This window comes from Podarcis gaigeae, assembly GCF_964106915.1.
Source record: "Podarcis gaigeae genome assembly, chromosome: 4".
NCBI classification, from domain to species: Eukaryota; Metazoa; Chordata; class Lepidosauria; order Squamata; family Lacertidae; genus Podarcis; species Podarcis gaigeae.
The window spans coordinates 56,139,365-56,156,868 of NC_139677.1; the positions used below are offsets into that span (position 1 = coordinate 56,139,365).

Below are 17,504 nucleotides of genomic sequence, written 5' to 3' on the forward strand. Positions count from 1 at the left end.
ATACATAGAGTTCTCTGCTCCCCACCGCCTTCTAATGTAAAGAGGCTCAAGGTAAGGAACAACATGGATGAGTGTGTTTTTGATTGGATATTAGAGGATTGTGTGCTCTTCTCAGATGGGGAAGCCAGAAGTTGAGACTGACTTTCTTCACTCTTGGTGATAAAGTGGAAACCAATCTTTTCTTGTGGTGCACCTGAGTCTGAAAACTCACTGGTGCTCCTTTATCAGTTCTATTGTTCACAATACCCTCTTTCTTGTAATGTACCTAGATGTGCTAGGCGGAAATAGCACTAAAATTAGTTCTGTGGCTTAGGATGCAATCCTGTATGCATAGTTTCCTGGGAGAAGCATGACTTGCTTTCGACTATACAGCAGGGGTGGGGAACTTCAGGTCCGGGGGCTAATGCAGCTTTCTAAGTCTTCCTGTGTGGCTCTCAGGACTCTCCCTAGATCTCACCATCTCAGGCCGCACCCCTTGCTGACCTCCATAAGTGCTTTTGCTTGGCTGAGATCAATCCATGAACTGTGATAATGCCATTTGCTTGCTTGGATGGAGATATGTAGGTATGAGTGTGTGTGTGTACCAATCTTTTGCCTGGGTGGAATGTACCCTACTGTACAAATGAAAGAGTCACATCCAGGGCTCTGTCTTATCTTCCCCTTCTACCCCCCACTGTCATGTGACCCCTGGAAGGTTTCCCACAAGGGAACATGGCCCTCAGACTGAAAATATACCTGATATACAGTATATACTGATATATATATATACACTGATATACCTGATATACAGTATATTTCAAGCATAAAACCGTCACTCAAATTAAGCCTTGCTTTTTGCTTAGCATGTAATGTAGGAAGAGACTTGCTTATGTTAAACAGGTGGGGGGAACAGAACCCTTGCATACCTGGCAGCAGACTGTGGTACCCAGTTCTGGAACCTTCTTTGTTCTAGTATTAAAACAAAAATTGACTTGCTCTTACACTCAATGATATATTAAAGGGATGCTTGGAGATTATAGAGCTTCTGGGTCACAGTAAAACCACAGCTGTTAACTTGTCTGAGGATTACACTGGGGATAAATTCATGCAAACTTGCAAGAGTCTGGAGTTTTTATGTTAAAAGTAACCATGTCATTAAAAACAATATGTGACCATTATGGCATCGAACCCAGCTGAAAAACAGGTACTTATCCAACAGAAGACTGGCACTTAGGTGTTTTGCCAGCGGATCACTTGCCGCTTTAACGTTTGCATGTACATACTACTGCTTCCTAGTCTCTGATTAGATCTCTTCTTCCCATGTTTTTGAAACTGGCAGAAACGTTTTCAATAACACTTCAGCACTAAGATAAATGATTCAAGAAGGTTGAATGACACTTGCTGTCATCTTTACTGTTAAGAACCCCAGCATGGGCGAAGCTGAAATGATCCTCAGGGAAATCCCTCCTGCACACTGCTCCTTGATTATAACCATGTAAAACTTGCACTGTGCTAATGCAGGCTGCTCTATTGCGGCAAATAGGGCACTGCCCCACCAACTCCCAGATTAATAATAATTTTTCAATTGATGTTAATGAACGGAGACAATCTGTATACTGCTTTACACATGCAGTTCAGTTTTCTGTATTAAAATGAAACACACAAATCTGCACGTGCCTTTGAGCATTCAGAGAAGACTTGACCCTGACAATAGGCCAACATTTTTTCATGAGAAAGTAGCCCTGTGGCTGAGTGTCACTGTTACCCCAGTTTGTCCATTAGGGCACATGGGATAATGACCTACCACCAACCTCATTCTGCCCTCAGCCAGCCTCCAGCTGCCTAACCACTTACTGAGAACCAACCCAGGAGGTGGCAATGCCTGTAAGCTTCTTCATCTTTCTTAGCTTCAGTGTTGCCCTTGTAGAACTCTGCAGGGAGGAAGATGGGGACAAAACTTGAATTAATTCACTCTGGCTCCACCTACCACTAGTTTCCCTGCCTTCTGCCTTACTAGTCCCAATGGGCCCCAGCCGCTGTTGTACTGTGCAAAACAGATGGGAGAATTGCCAGGCCTGCTCAATCAAGGCATTTGGATGTGTTTGCATTTATCACTCATTTTGAGCATATCCTTCCTCTACTTCACTCCATTTTAGCTGTTTGTTTCACAAGCGAAGGATTTATCTTTTGCTATGGCAATATTCATATGAGCATAGGTAAACAACACTGGGTACTTCTGCAAAGCTTTTTAAGGAACAAGTGACTCACTGCTCTTTCCTCAAAGAGGATCTTTCTCATTTGGAGGAATGGTTAACTTTGATTTAAACCTTTTTTGTGTACATTGGTTTCTGTTCTCCCTTGGACAGAGGAAAGAGTGTTGCTCTGTTAACAGTCTCAACATATGTAGGGCATGCTATTTTAAAATGTGGGTGAAATCCAGTGTTTTGCAGGTGGGTGTGCACTTCGAGACTTCACTTTCCTCTCCTCCCCCATTTGCCTTCAAGATCTGTTCTGGAGGGGCCCTCCAGTTTTCTGGAGAAGATCTGGAGGGCTGCAGAGTGGAGAAGAGCAAGGAAAGCCTTGGATACAGGGTGCACGTTTTTACTTGTGCTATTTTTGTTCATCAGCATTTTATGTGCAATGCATAGTGCAGTTGGTAGGGGGAGAGAATATAAGGGATTTCTTTTGCACACAGATACTTCATGTGCAGGCTTGAAGAAGTCTTTCTGTAATCCAGCTGCGGCTATAGAAATTTAGAAGGTCAGGAGAAAAGGAGGCATGTTAAGCTGAAAGGTATAGCTTCGTGTTAGGACTTTGTAGTTTCTGACAGTGATCTTATGATCCTATGTTTGTTTATTCAAAAGAAAACCTCAGTGGCATTTAATTTTTGTGTAGGACTGTAGCCTTGGTTTCTATAACAATATATTGCATTTATTGTAGATCTTCTTTATTTTGACTTTCATTTTATTGTTATAGGTTATATGTTCATATGCAATCAAATTTATAAGTGAAAGCAAGTATATCTATATTTTTTGAATTTAAAAATCAATGAAAAAACAAATTATAAAACCCCAAACATCTTGTTTTTAACTCTCTTCTCAGGTTTTCCCTCATTTCTTACCAAATGAGCGCACGCGCACACACATACCGGTATATTACATTACCTACTTGTAGAATTGTACAAGTAGTGAGTTTTGGATTTCAGTTCCCTGAACAATAATATATGACTGGCAATGCATTTTGTTTTATAATAAAGTAATAAATTGCCCCTTTCCAATGCCTTTTGTGATGTTCTGGGTTAATCATGTTTAAATGGGTTCCTGAAAACTATTTGTGTGATCTGAATATACCTTCGTTTACTTGGGAATAGGTTGCACTGATTCATGCAGTTTTGGGGATATTATGAATTTTTAGGGAAATAATGTTTTGCCCCTACTGTAATAAAAATGGCAAGGATCAACCACCTCTAAATCGGTTGCCTGTCCACGTCAAGGCCACATTCCACCAGCTTCTTGCTTGCAGATCCATTTGTGGGGTCTGGAATCCGGGAGTAGCTGTGACAGCTTTCCCCAAGCACAGAGTGCATTTGAATGAGCCCTCTCTGAGAACTGAGAGATGAACATGGATGCCATGGGGAGAGGGGAGGCTATTTATTCCCCTCCAATGTTTCATACTCCATGTGTTTTTCTTCTGCTCCCCATATACATCAAGAGTACCTAATTGTTTTGCAAACTCACATATTTTGACTGCTCTTGATAATCGAGCAAAATCTCTGGTTGCTCCTGACTCTTGCCCCTTCCCCAGCTTGTTTGAGGGGCAGGATCTTGCCTCTGACATTGGTTCTGCTGCTTCCAAGTGCCTCCAAAGTTCTGTGCGACTGAAGATATGAGAGCTCGCTGCTCACCTGCGCAGAAGAGTAGAACCATGTTCCTGTGCTCTCATTAAGTTTCAGAAGCACACAGAAGCTCAACACAAGTAGATCAAGGCGAAAGCTGGTAACTTAAGTCAGGGGCCTGCAGAAGTGGCAGGACTGCTTGCTGCCTCTAAAACCCAGTGATAGTTAGGAAGTGCTGACTCCTTCTCTATTTGGACTAGAGCAGGAGTCTACAAAATAAAGTACAGTGGTACCTCGCAAGACGAATTCCTCGGAAGATGAAAAACTCGCAAGACGAAAGAGTTTTTTGTTTTTTGAGTTGCTTCGCAAGACGATTTTCCCTATGGGCTTGCTTTGCAAGACGAAATGTCTTGCGAGTTTGTTTCCTTTTTCTTAAAACCGTTAATACCAGGGTGCATCCGTGCTTCGCAAGACGAAAAATCCACAAGACGAAGAAACTCACAGAACGAATTAATTTCGTCTTGCGAGGTACCACTGTATTTGTTTGCCACTGACAAATGTATTTGGACATTTGCTGCTTCTTGACTTTTTAAATTTTTTTTATTAAGGGTTTGACCTGGGTTCTTAAAGGTTTTTTTTTTTAAAAATATGTTCAAGATCTGGCCTTTACCTTGCTGAGAATCTTTCCCTTTCCCCAATCACTTTGGCCTCCCCTGTTGAAATTTGAAAGGGCACCCAATCTGTTGGTCAGAGTCTAATTGAGCCAAGTTTTATTTTTGTTTTTTTAAAAAAGAAAAGGATGTTGGCTTAAACAAAATGATTCTTTGGGGTTCAGGGAGCCATGACTATTTAACGTGGCATGGTACTGCTTTAAATGTATAGTGCAGATGAGGCCTATTTGCTTGTTGTATGGTAATGAAAATAATGGTTTGCGTGATAGTTTGCGTATTTTTCCACAGAAACATCCCTTCAGGGACACTGCTCCTCTTCTCAGAGTTTCTCTACTCAAGATAGCACTCAAGCGCACATAAATCATATTGAGCTACTCCTAAACTTGAGCTGCAGGATTGAAAGTTATGGTTTCCATAGCAACTGTTCCCGAAGCCTCTTCGGATGTATGCAACATTTCCCCCTTTTAAAAGGCTTACCCTTTCATGCTTTATCACGTCAACTCCTCCTTCCTGCCCACACCCTGCTTTCATTCCTCCTACTCTCCTCTCAGCTCTTCTTTCCTTTCTCATTTTCCTGCTTTCTCCTGTTCATCCCACAAACAGCTTCATGACGCCTTTTGTGCTTCCACCTACTCTTGGAACAGCTGCAAGATGCACGGACCAGAAAATCGCTACTTAGACATCAAGTGTCTGTTGCCCCTCTGTGCACTTTGTTATAACTGTGTGGGTTTCTCCACCCCCAAACAACAACAGTTCCGACAAACAATGTGTGATAGCACTCCACAATACAGATAGGAGCTTAGTCACTTTTAGATTTGGGGGGGGGGGGGTAGTCAGTCTTTTGGAGCTTGTGTGTAAATATGGGCATATGGAATTGTGATAGAGTGCTATGGGCACCAACCCTTCCTGGCTACTTCCCCCGCCCCCATGCCACCCCAGAGAGACAGACATGCATATTCTTTACTTTTTATAGGGTTCAGGTTAAATCCAGATCCGGTAAAATCAAAACAGATTTTCTTGAATTTTCATGGTCTCTAGAAAACTACCGTCAAATCATAACTTCTGATAGTAAAAAATCACAAAAGTGTTTGCTAGCATCACAAAACACATTGAACCAAGACACAAAAGCTCATGATTTGTTTTACATAGGATGCTAACAAAACTATCAACAGATTGCAGAATGCATCACTGAACACAGAAGACTTGAGATTTGATAGTGGCACCGAGGGGATTTTTTTTTTTAAAAAGATCCATTTTATTTGGTCTTGTGTGTGTATGTTTGTGTGTGCACACTTGTCCGTCTCTCCGGTGCTCCATTTTTTTTATCCTGACCCCTACAACATTTCACTTTATCTCTCAAGCCACTCTGTTTTCTACCTTTCTTCCCTCTTAGTTGCCCCCCATTCTCTGTCTGCATCTGCTCAGGTGTTGCTCTGAGACTTGCAACGCACATAGAGTTGAAAGAGAATGTGGAAGATAGTGGAAAGAACATTTCTGACTCTTGCCTTTATGGTTTTCGGGCAAAGGTAATAATAAAAAATAATACAGTTCTGTGTCTTTATTCCTCACCCCCTAAAATCTATATTTATGTAAGAGGGATGTGCTGTTGAGTTGTTGTGTCTTTGAAATAATTTCCAACTGTTCCAATAAAATAACTTTGGAAAAAGAACATTAAATTTGTTGTTCACGCGTTTAATTCCACACTAACTGTACATTATTGAAGTACTCCCCAAATCAAATATTTGCATTCAATTATCTCAGGATAACTGTTTCTATACACAGAACTCTAACACATGAAAACTGTTGCTCTGCTCTCTGGATTGTGATGTAAACCACAAACCTTAAACCACAATCTATGTAATGTGGTCATCCATCTATTGAAAACACTGCTAAACTGGAATGAATATTCCTAGATGCCTGTAGTATTTGAAGTTATAATTTAGAGTCACAATTAAAACTAGATATTCTATAAAGCTTTGTTTTATATGGGTGTGTGGTATGAGCAGTCTACATAGACTCGATAATGACTTGCTGTTGTTGCTTCAATTATTATTATTTATTATCTGGGAAGCAGCTACCATTTTGTTAGCGATATATCACTCCACTAGAAACCCAAGGTTAGTGCAATTAGCAGTGATTCCATAAAGCCTGAAGGTTGCTTGGGAATTCCAGGCAGAATTCCTTAAGTGTAAGCTCCGATACAGGAGCATTACATTACTGAACAGGGCACCTTGGGAGATTTTGTTTTCTCTTGTAGTTAGTCATGTTTCAGCACAGCCAGTTTTCCTTTGGATGCAGAGTAGGCTATGTAACAATTTTCATTTTAATGAGTTTCTCTTAAGGTATGGAGGAAAACCCTGTATGAACTTCCCTAATAAAGAAAGGTGTTGTATACATAGGACGTGGGTATTTGTGGTACTTCTTAAGACTCCAGTGTATACATTATAGAAAGGAGAAAGAATCTGAAGAATGTTCTATACATAAAACTCATCTAGAGGGTCAACAAAAGTAGAGCAATGGCTAGTTTTTGCTTTGTTTAATTTTATGTAAACCACTGAGAAGCATTTCTGAAGGGTGGTATACCTATTTTAAGGATTAGTTTATAGTAGTGTTTCTAATCAGATGTGAGACATTAAAGCAAATTTGCATCTTTGTTCTTGGCCCAAAAGATGCACATGCAAAAACTGGTCTTGAAAAGGTCAGGGAAAACCTCTGTGGCCATGACTATGCCTCCCATTTGAAATCAAATTTAAACCAAAACCATTTAAATTTGGCTGGATTGCATACTTGGTGGTTGCAAGATGTGCTGGCAATGTCTTTCCTTGGTGGACAGGGGGTTCTGGCTAGCTGAATTTTCCCACGCTACCCAACACTTAGGGACACTCTTTTGGTTGGCATGTGTTGTCAGCGGAACAGGTTCTTCATGGGTGGCTTTTACTCATAACTGATTAGTCAGGGATTATTACATAAGTGGGTTGGTGCAGAGGATGTCAATAGAAAGAACATAGCTCATAAGAAGAGCAGGAAAAGCTCAGGGTGAACTGAATAAAGTGATGGGGTTCACCTTTGTGCCGTATTCCCATACCTGAATATGAATCATCCATTAATCATATTTAAAAAATGGACTTAATTATCTTGGGGTGCAGCTCACTTTTGTACCCCCCTGAAACATATGCACAGCTTAGCTTTCCCAACCCTCTCCAGAAACCTCTGCACCAGGCCACCATTGTGGAACAAGCCCATCATGCCAAGGCTTCAGTACCTTTCCTGGTAACATCCAACAGTCAGTAATCTTCTGTGTGACAGCACCACTTTTTCCCTAGGAGTAACCTGCATGTTGGGTAATTCAAGCCCTTCCAGAACACCCAGTAGCTTATTCTTGGAGTGTTCAGGTTAGTTGTGGTGCTGAATGTCAGTGACAGCCTGATTGTGTCATCCTGTTGCTCAGAGATGGCCTCTCTAGGACATCCCCATGTCCTGTTCTGTGGAATCACCAGTTATGTTTCTAACTGCTTAATAAAACAAATACTTTGACATTTATTCATTTTCATTCTCTTTTGGGATGAAAATCAGACTTCAGAAAATAGAATGCCATCCAGGTTAATCCACCAGTGATTCTAAAGTGCATGTAGCCAACATGGAGCTTTCAGATATTATGGGATTCTAGCTCCCATCATCTCCAGCCAGTTTGACCATTGACCAGGGATGGTGGAAATGGTAATCCAGCAACACCATTTTGGGCACCATTTTGGCTTCCTTTGCTCTGACGTTTGTCTTCCATTGGCAATTCACTGAACAAGCAAGAGACTGTTCATTGTTTTCTTCAGTGCATCCTATGCTATTATTGAAAAAAAAGTCTTTTGCAACACTGGTGTTTTAATGCAAGAATGATCTCATAAAGAACTTTGAAGAACTTCCATCAGTTGTGCAGAGATTTACCTGCAGAGATCCTCTGAAATCTAAGGATTAAAACTTGGCATATGTATGTGCTTATTATGCCAGGAAATATCCCCCTGTATTACTCTGTGTATTAAATGTTGCCATTACATCATTTAGCAGGCCTGTAGCCGCGTGTTTTATGATATGGCACCATGAGGGTAGATAGGGAGAAGCCTGAGGCAGTATTAACCCTAAGATTGAAACTTTAATTTACTAAACAGTAATATAATAATGCTTATTTCCATATTGTCAAAAGTAATTCCTTGCCCATTGACTTGTTTTCAGGTTGTAAAAATCCATGCCCACCTGTGCAGGAGAATAACACTGCTGTGGCCAAATGGAGCCAAATTGCTTTTACTGGTAAGGGAAGTATAGAAACTCTGGCAATGGACAGAAATAGACAACATCTTTTTAAATTATTGGCTAAAAGACAGAAGAAAGTCTTTATGAGTAACTCTGTAGCACGCTGCCTGCTTTTAATATTCTTGGGCACTTTAGCCAATTGAGCTGCTCTTTGGCTGTACTCTGGTCAGTTAGGGAGAATATGATGTTTCTAGTCAATCAAGGTTTGGACAACAATGGGGAAATGTCCGCAATGTGCTTGTGGCTCTACAGTTTCTTAAGCTGCAGGTCAGGACAGCATTTTGATGTAACAAATGCATTTTGTGTGTGTACAAACTGGTGTTTTTTATGGCAAGTGTACACAGTGTGGACAACATAGACCAGCCAGTTGTGGGTAGACTGCTGGGTTGTGGGGTATACTTTCCATCTTTCTTCTTTCTCACATTAATTTCTTCTGGGTATATTTGCTCCCCTGCTTCTATTTAAAATGCTGTTCTTTGGAATGTTGTTGCTCACTCTATCCACACCTTATTCATTTTAGTGTCTCCTGCTAAGCTTTTGGGTTAACAAACTGGTAACTGAGTGTTCTCTCTGGTTGTTCTTATCTTTTTCCTGTTTTGCTGTGAGACAGAAAAAAACTGAGTGCAGCAAATCTCTGATGCTTGAGGATTTGGCTGCGGTAAAGAGGCAGAAAATTTAAAGGGATACTGTACTCTGACACAAGAGTGTAGATGTGGGCCATAAAGAAAATGCATAATCTGGAAGGCATAGCTAACTTATTACTTGCATGCTATTAACACAAGAGCCTGGCGTAAGAGATGTGAAGCAGGCTCCTGTGCTCTCTGCCTTCTTCCCTTGTTGACATGAATCGTGATTGTTTCTTTTGTGTTAACCATAGGTAAAAATGTCTTAATGAATAATAAAATTGTGATCCAGCTTTTAACGATAGTTCTGGGTGATTATGTCGAAAAGGGATCAGTTTGAAGTCATAAAACCTCAAAATCTTCCATAAATTGGTGTGGCTGGGATCAACAGAAAGAACTGGAGCAGCCTCAAGTATCCTGATCTTCAATCAGCACGTCGTCCTGTAGCTCATTGTGATGAAATTCCAGGGCCTATCTTCGGAGAACTTCCTGACATTAGTGACAAAGATGCCTCCAGTGTTGAAGGACACGAAGAAGAAGAAGTGGTTCTTGAAGATGATGTTCCACATCCATTTTCCCAAAAGGAGTTGAATGATCTAGTTCGCGACCTCAGCTTGTCAAAGGACTCTGCCGAACTGTTGGCATCTAGATTGAAGGAAGAAAACCTCCTTTCTGACAGTGCTCACATCAGCTTCTTCCGCAACAGGCATCAAGAGTACCTCCGTTTTTTCACGGAAGAGAAGGACTTGGTGTACTGTGCAGATATTGCACAGCTTCTGCTCAAGCTTGGAGTGCCACAGTACGAACCCAAAGATTGGAGACTGTTCATTGACAGCAGCAAGCGATCACTGAAATGTGTTCTGCTACACAATGACAACCAGTTTGCCTCTATACCCCTGGCTCACTCGAGTACACTCAAGTACAAGGAGAACTATGAAGCGGTGAAGTATGTGCTGGAGAAAATTGGTTATGATCAGCATAAGTGGTTTATTTGTGTTGACCTGAAGATGGTGAACTTTTTGTTGGGACAACAGTCTGGCTTCACCAAGTACCCATGTTTTCTTTGCATGTGGGATAGTAGGGACCGTGCTCAGCATTACACGAAGAAGGACTGGCCTGTGCGGGAGGAATTGGTGCCTTGCAGAAAAAGGAATGTCATCAACGACTCTCTGGTGGACAGAGACAGAATACTCTTCCCACCGCTGCACATCAAGCTTGGCTTAATCAAGCAGTTCACCAAGGCTCTGGACAAGGATGGTGACTGCTTCACTTACTTGTGCCAGGCTTTTCCAGGACTGACCATGGAGAAGTTGAAAGCTGGCATCTTTGACGGTCCTCAGATCCGTCAGCTCATCAGAGATCCAGAGTTCGGAAACTCAATGAACGAATTGGAACTGGAAGCGTGGAAGGCATTTGTTCTGGTGGTGAAGAACCTTCTTGGCAACAATAAGGCCAGAAACTACGCAGAACTTGTCAACAACATGCTGACTGCTTTCAGAAACCTGGGCTGCAACATGAGCGTCAAGATGCACTACCTATTTTCACATATGGACCGATTTCCTGAGAACCTGGGTTCATTGAGTGACGATCAGGGGGAGAGATTCCATCAGGACATGAAAGAGATGGAGACCAGGTATCAGGGTCGCTGGGACGCAGTCATGATGGCTGACTACTGTTGGACTCTGAAGAGAGACCTCTCTGCCGCTGAGCATTCCAGGAGTTCCAAGAAACGGAAGTTCAAGCCCTGAAGTTTGAAAAATGGTGACGCAACATGCAATTTACGTGTACTTACCTTTCTCAATGCCCACCATTCAGTTTACAGTAAACCTGACCTGATGGAGAGAAACGGATGCCATTTCCTGATTCAGCAGTGGAAAAATACCCTAAATCAGTTGTAGAAATCTAGACAACATTCAAAAAGTAAAAAATTGTTACCCAGTGTATAACTCAAGGCCCTTAATTTTGAACTTTAAAAGGAGCTTATCAAGGGGTCTAAGAAGATGATTTTTTTTCATGATGGGCAACTTCTTGAACTGGTTGTCCCTGGGCCTCTCTCTTCTAGGGCAAACACAGTTTGCACAGGGCAGTGCTTAGGTCTGGACCTCTGTTGTGCAGCATTCTTAATCTGAAACAGTTACCCTCAAGTGCAGAATATCAAGTTTAGTCTTGAAAACACTTAACATGCAGACATATATCCTGTTTTGGTGCCTTGCACGACTTCACTTAATGTTGCATCACTACAGCTGGGAAAAAGAGCAGAGTACGCCAACTCTGTCCCTCTTATAAAAAAATCCCATTCTGTCTTTCTGACTTTGTATTTGTTGGTGTACCACATAGAGATTTAAAAAATATTAACTAATTTATAAATGCTTTTCAATTAATAAGTAAAATATTTTCTTTTGCAATCCTTCATGGTCCTGTGGAGAATTAGTTGCATTGAAAGATGACGTGTGAAGACTACCCAGTGAGCTTCATCATATCTGAGTAAAAATTTGATAGGAGGAATGTTTGAACCTGTAGCATTCTTTCAAACAATCCACTAGTTTTTGGCCATGGTTTTTTCAAGCATTTTTCTGTAAACCTGAGGGCTAGAGACTTTATTGACTCTCAAAATTTGACAAAATTGTTTTTTTTTAAAATAATTTTTATTATTGTAAAGTTTTTCTTTAAAATGTGACAAAATTGTTGCGCAAAAGTATTCCAGGGCCACGCATCTATCTCCCTAGGCTAGTTCAGCCTTAACATGTTATCTTCTATTTGTGTCTCATCATTCTTCACATACAAGTCACTTTAATTTCTTTAGATACTGATTTTCAATCACCTACTTTTCAAGTCAAGCTTCTAGTTTTTTGTGTTTGTAGATCACTATCAGAATTAAGGATTCTCTGGGTCAGTGCTTTAGTTACATTCTTAAAGCTCAAATCTACACAGACAGACATGGCCATGATCCATGCTAACAATTATAGAACACTTCCATTGAAATTGTCCTTTCAGGATTGATTTTTAAATGGTTTTTAGTGAAATAGTTCCATTTTAATGGTGCATTGTTAGAGGACAATGGAACTTTGTAGGAAGGGTCTGATTACTAATGTTGCTCATGTGAGAAAAAGACTGTAGTTCACTCCTGGATAATAGCATTTCTACTCTCACAAAAAGTAAGTGTAGGCATGGTGTCCTATAAGGAAAAAATAATCCCAAATCCATACCAGGCCAATCAAAATGTCTTCAAATAGTGTGTGAGCTTTCAAGATCTCTAGAAGCTTTCATCAGATTTAATGATAAACAAAACTGGGGCTGTGGGGGGAGGGAGGTGGAAGTTAGTTTACGGCAAAGTTATGAATTTTAATCTCTGTAAGAACTCTTAAGATGAAATGAAGAAGTAGGAGTCATTTGAAAAAGAAAAAGCTTTTAAAGTGCTATGCAGGTTTCAGATTGCCTTTTGGGATGGAAACACATGAAGAGAGGTATAGAAAGTTTAATAATAATAAGACAGTGACTGATTCCCCATCTCTAGAGAAATAAAATGCTTGTTACCCAGGTCTGTCTCCATTGTTAGAAAAACACAAGACCCTTCATAGGTATAAGAGAGGAAAAAAAGAGAAACTACACAGTTTTTTATTAACAGAAGTATAGGATCATATTAGGTGTTTAGTTTTAAAAATCAACAGAAACCAGATCGGGTCATTTATTATCTGAGGGAAATATTCCAATTGCAACTATCCAATTCAGAGTATGGTATCTGTCTATCTATCATCTTTCTATCATATCTCTCTCTCTCTCTCTCTCTCTCTCTCTCTCTCTCTCTCTCTCTCTCTTTTTATCTAGCACACCTAAAATTAATCAGAAAAAAGAGATGATTTTATAAAGTATTTGCACTCTTTGTCTATATTATTATTATGAAGATGGGTACATTGTTAGCTGTTCCTAAAATTGTGTGATCTGTCTTTTTGCCCTCAGGAATCACAGCAATAATGAGTAGCAGACTTTTGGGCTGGGGAGGGAGGAAATCCTACAGTAGATATTTCATCCAAGTTCCCTGGTTACTGGGAGAATGTGATATTTAACACTTTCTTGGCAGAAACAAATATATATACCTGATCTGGCTGTCATGTGAGTCAGCAGAATAGTTCAGCCCTTGCTGTGTTACTTAATCCTTAATACCAAACTTCACAAACATTTGAAAGCGATGTTTTATTAGGTTTTTTTTAATAGATTGGCCAAATTAAGGAGTACTTGATGTTCTAGAAGACTGCTGTAAGACCAATAGGTGGGAACTTTCTTAATACAGGTAACTTGGATGGGACTTAATTTCTGCCAGAACTGATTCCAGCGTTAAGGTTCAATCTGGTAACACATGAAGTAATAAAAAGGGAGGGTTTTGTTGAGCAAGTGCAGCTGCATTCAGAAGTCAGTGGAGGGATGTGGAATGGAAAGTTGATAGGGTGAACCAAAAGTGATATGCAGATTAGGAAGTTATTTCACTTTTGTGAATGTCACTGTCTGTTTCAGTGTGATATAATCTGAAAATGAATAGCAATCTATTTGGTCTTTAAATGGAATGAACTCCTTTAGGATTAATGTGCTGGAATATGTATGAAAGAATATGTTCTTTCAAACTGCTAACAAACAATCAATAACTAATTATCAGAAAATAGGTTTAATTAAATGTAGATTAAGCATAAAATGATTTCCCCAAGAGCCATCTTTAGATCTTTTCTTCTTTGATGAAACCTTGTCTGTTGATATAAGATGAATGTAACTTTAAAGGCCCTTATTTACTTTAAATCTAAGAATGATGTTTTTTGGGAGAGATGTCTCTGGAGACAGTTATCACATCTCACAGAGAAAGCTTTTAGTTTTGAATACAACTGTGCTCATCTGACTAATGAGTGAGTAAATAAATAAATAAATAAATAAGTGATGATCCTGGACACTTGACTACTCTAGAGAATTAACTTTCATCATCAATATATGGTTGCTAAGTTCAAATTATGGATCTCTCTCTCTTTTTAATGCTGATTGCATTAGCAAGTCTAACAAACACCCTACATATTATTGCAATCTTTAGTGTTCTATCCAAACTGCTTTTCTGTCTTTTTCAGCCTCTTGCACATTCCTTTTTGTGAGAGACACCCATAATTCCCATGTACAGATGGGAAACAGACACACACACACAGAGACTTGCTCATGGTAATCTTATAACTGGAGCAGTGATTTGACCTCTGTTATCCCAGGTCCCAATACATTTTTCCTTGGACCACATTGGATGTCAAATGATATCATTTCTAGAAAATCCTATTTTTTTTATCGAACTTATTATGTCTCACAAGGTTATACAAAGCAAAAGTCCTTAAAGGGGAGAGAAAAATAATTTTAAATTGAAAGAAAAGGTTGGAATGTTCATACAGTAGGGCTAGACTGGTACATTCTGTCAGTGCAAGGACTTCTGCTTGTGCAATGGGTTTTCTCTCTCTGAATGTGTTCTACAGGGTTGGGGGAACTCAGAAGACATTTAGGGGCACGCAGGCGGAGGGTAGAACTTTCTGCTGTTCAAGTAAAAGCCTTTGCACTGATGAGACATTCACTTAGCATTACATTGGATAAAAACCTCAGCTGTTAATTAAGCTCACTTGTTCCTGGGATTGGTGAAGATTGTCTCCTTGGAGGTGGAGCCCCTGATACTAATTGTGGTTGCTCACTGTGGGCAGGCCAGGAGGTCCTAGCATATGTTTTCCCTTAGTCAATTTCTCTGTGCTTGTAGCCAGTAGCAAGGGTGTAACTTTTATTTAAGTACACAGAACGACTCTGGAATTTTTTTTTAATGGCAAAGTCCACCTTAGAAAAGTGAGCAACTTGTCTAGAATATCCTTTTCGGGAAGGAAGTCCTATATGGCAGAAAAATACAACAGTTGACTTGTGTTTCAGATGGGCTTCTTGGAAGTCATGTGTGCATTAATATAAATAAATAGAATCTGAATTACAAGAAAACTGCTGTATTTTGGTTTCCATCTATATATTAAATTATAATAGAGGCTGTCTGGTTTACAAAGCAGACACTGTTAAAACCACAGAACTGTGAGTCTAAAGGGCTGGGGTAGAGTAATGCTGCCACTTACCTACCACACCTACTAAATGGTTTCATTCAGTCTTCTCAGCATTACCAAGGAATTGTGGATCTGAATGTGTTTTAGCAACTTCCTTTGTTGCTTTTGCCTGAGAAATTTGACAGCTAGACTTGACGTATCCCTGCCTCTGACAACTGGGAGGATTCTTCCTAGCTTGAGCGGATAAGTGAATGACTGAATTCAGTATTGTTTATTTCTCACATAATGGACATTGACCACAATAAACTTCTAGTACTGGCTAGAGAAGTGAGGGAGAGGTTTATGCATTGACCATTTCTGGTTGCTTGGACATGGTCTTCTGGAGCAAAGAGGCAGGTTTAAGGAACAGGATCTTTTAACACAAATGTAAAGCGGAACACACCTTTCACCACATTTGAACAATTTCTGGTAAATACGGAACTTTGCTTTAATATAACAGGTTTTTTTTTGGTAGGTGCAATTAGTCAAAGCATAAATTCTGGTTCACTAGCCAAAGGATAAACCAAGAGACAACTGCACAACTTCCATTTGCACTTATTGGAGATAATTATTAATCTACCAGATAAGCCACATATGATAACTGTTGTTGTTAGTTACTTGTTACCTGAAGAAACTCCAAGTGACTTGCAATGCTGTTATAAACCAAGTATATTATGCATAACATAAAATGTAACACCTGCTTCCCCATAACAGCTTGTAAACCAATTTGAGACTTTCCTCCTTAAAAATATAAAACAGTATATAAACAAAATCAACAAAACAACAACAACAGCCACAGGAAGCTTTGGCACCACAAACAATGTCATCTTGGTTTATCAGAAGCCGGGGGGGGGGGAGAGTAAAATCTTTACTTGGCATCAAAAAGATGTCTAGGAAGGCATCTCGCTGGCAAGTGCATTCCATAGATGGAGACCCACAAATCGAAAGGCTCTCCCTCCCTCCAAATCTGCCTTGGAGAGGGGACTTGGAGAAGGGCCTCAAATGAAGATTTAAGGGTTTGGGAGGGATATTGCAGAACACAATACAGGGGTTGATGATAGGGTAATTTCCCCCCCTACTTTATTAGTATAGCGTGAAAGCTGAAAGAAACATGCATCAAAGCCTAAGTATTTGTAAATATTGCATTTTTATGTTGACTCAGATAATCAGGGAAGCCTAGGTATAATGACAAGTGAGCAGAAGAGAAATTGCTTCACTTTTCAGAATTTAGCTTGGAACACAGTGTGAACACAGTGTGATTCTGGATAAAAATATTGGCAAAATATGTTCTATTTTTGTCATGGGTAATGCATGACAAAGTAGGCTATGGTGACTTTATTTACCAGGCAGCATCTAGTGAAGATGCTGTGCAAACTTTCCTGCACTCATTAGACAAAAGCCAGTTTTATGTTGGCAAGGATGGATACCTCATAAAATATACCGGCTACTAGCACATAAATCTGGCTGAAACATTTGAGAGGCTATCTCAAAAGAATAAATTAAAATAAGTACAACTTTGTTGTTTTGTTAGAATGAAACGTAGTAATTTGTCTATGAATGATTGCAGGATCTGGGTCAGTTCATATGGGAGAGGCAGTCCTTGAGGAAATCAGCTCCTCCTCTTAGTACTCCACCAAGGCTACCTTTATCTGGGAGAAGAGGAGGAGATCTAGAACAAGGCTGAGCTGAAGATGGATCAGTATGTACTGGTAAATGGATATATAACTTCTAGTAGAATAGCAAGACTCCAAACTGTTAAACAGCAGCAGCAGCAACCACAAGGTTTCCCCACTCCTTTTAAATTGGGCTGTATGAATCTCTGATCTGTAGTAACTCAAATGTAGATTTGTTTATGTAAGGTAAAAGGTAAAGGTACCCCTGCCCGTACGGGCCAGTCTTGTCAGACTCTGGGGTTGTGCGCCCATCTCACTCAAGAGGCCAGGGGCCAGCGCTGTCCGGAGACACTTCCGGGTCACGTGGCCAGCGTGACATCGCTGCTCTGGCGAGCCAG

At 40.2% G+C, this 17,504-nt stretch overlaps 1 protein-coding gene and 1 long non-coding RNA gene across 9 annotated transcripts in view; one reads left to right on the forward strand and one right to left on the reverse strand.

Annotated features, from left to right (window-relative positions):
* TIAM1 (TIAM Rac1 associated GEF 1) overlaps positions 1-17,504 on the forward strand; it is a 189,933-nt gene that overhangs the window by 2,609 nt on the left and 169,820 nt on the right. The gene's annotated exons all lie outside the window — the stretch shown is intronic.
* LOC310843922 lies at positions 833-7,769 on the reverse strand. 2 transcript variants are annotated; one of them, XR_014563784.1, is made up of 3 exons: positions 7,748-7,769; positions 4,963-5,129; positions 833-1,910 (listed from the first exon to the last, which is right to left on the reverse strand). It is a non-coding gene; the product is annotated as an uncharacterized lncRNA (long non-coding RNA). The 2 variants fall into 2 exon arrangements; XR_014563785.1 differs by lacking the exon at positions 833-1,910 and having other exon boundaries at positions 4,605-5,129.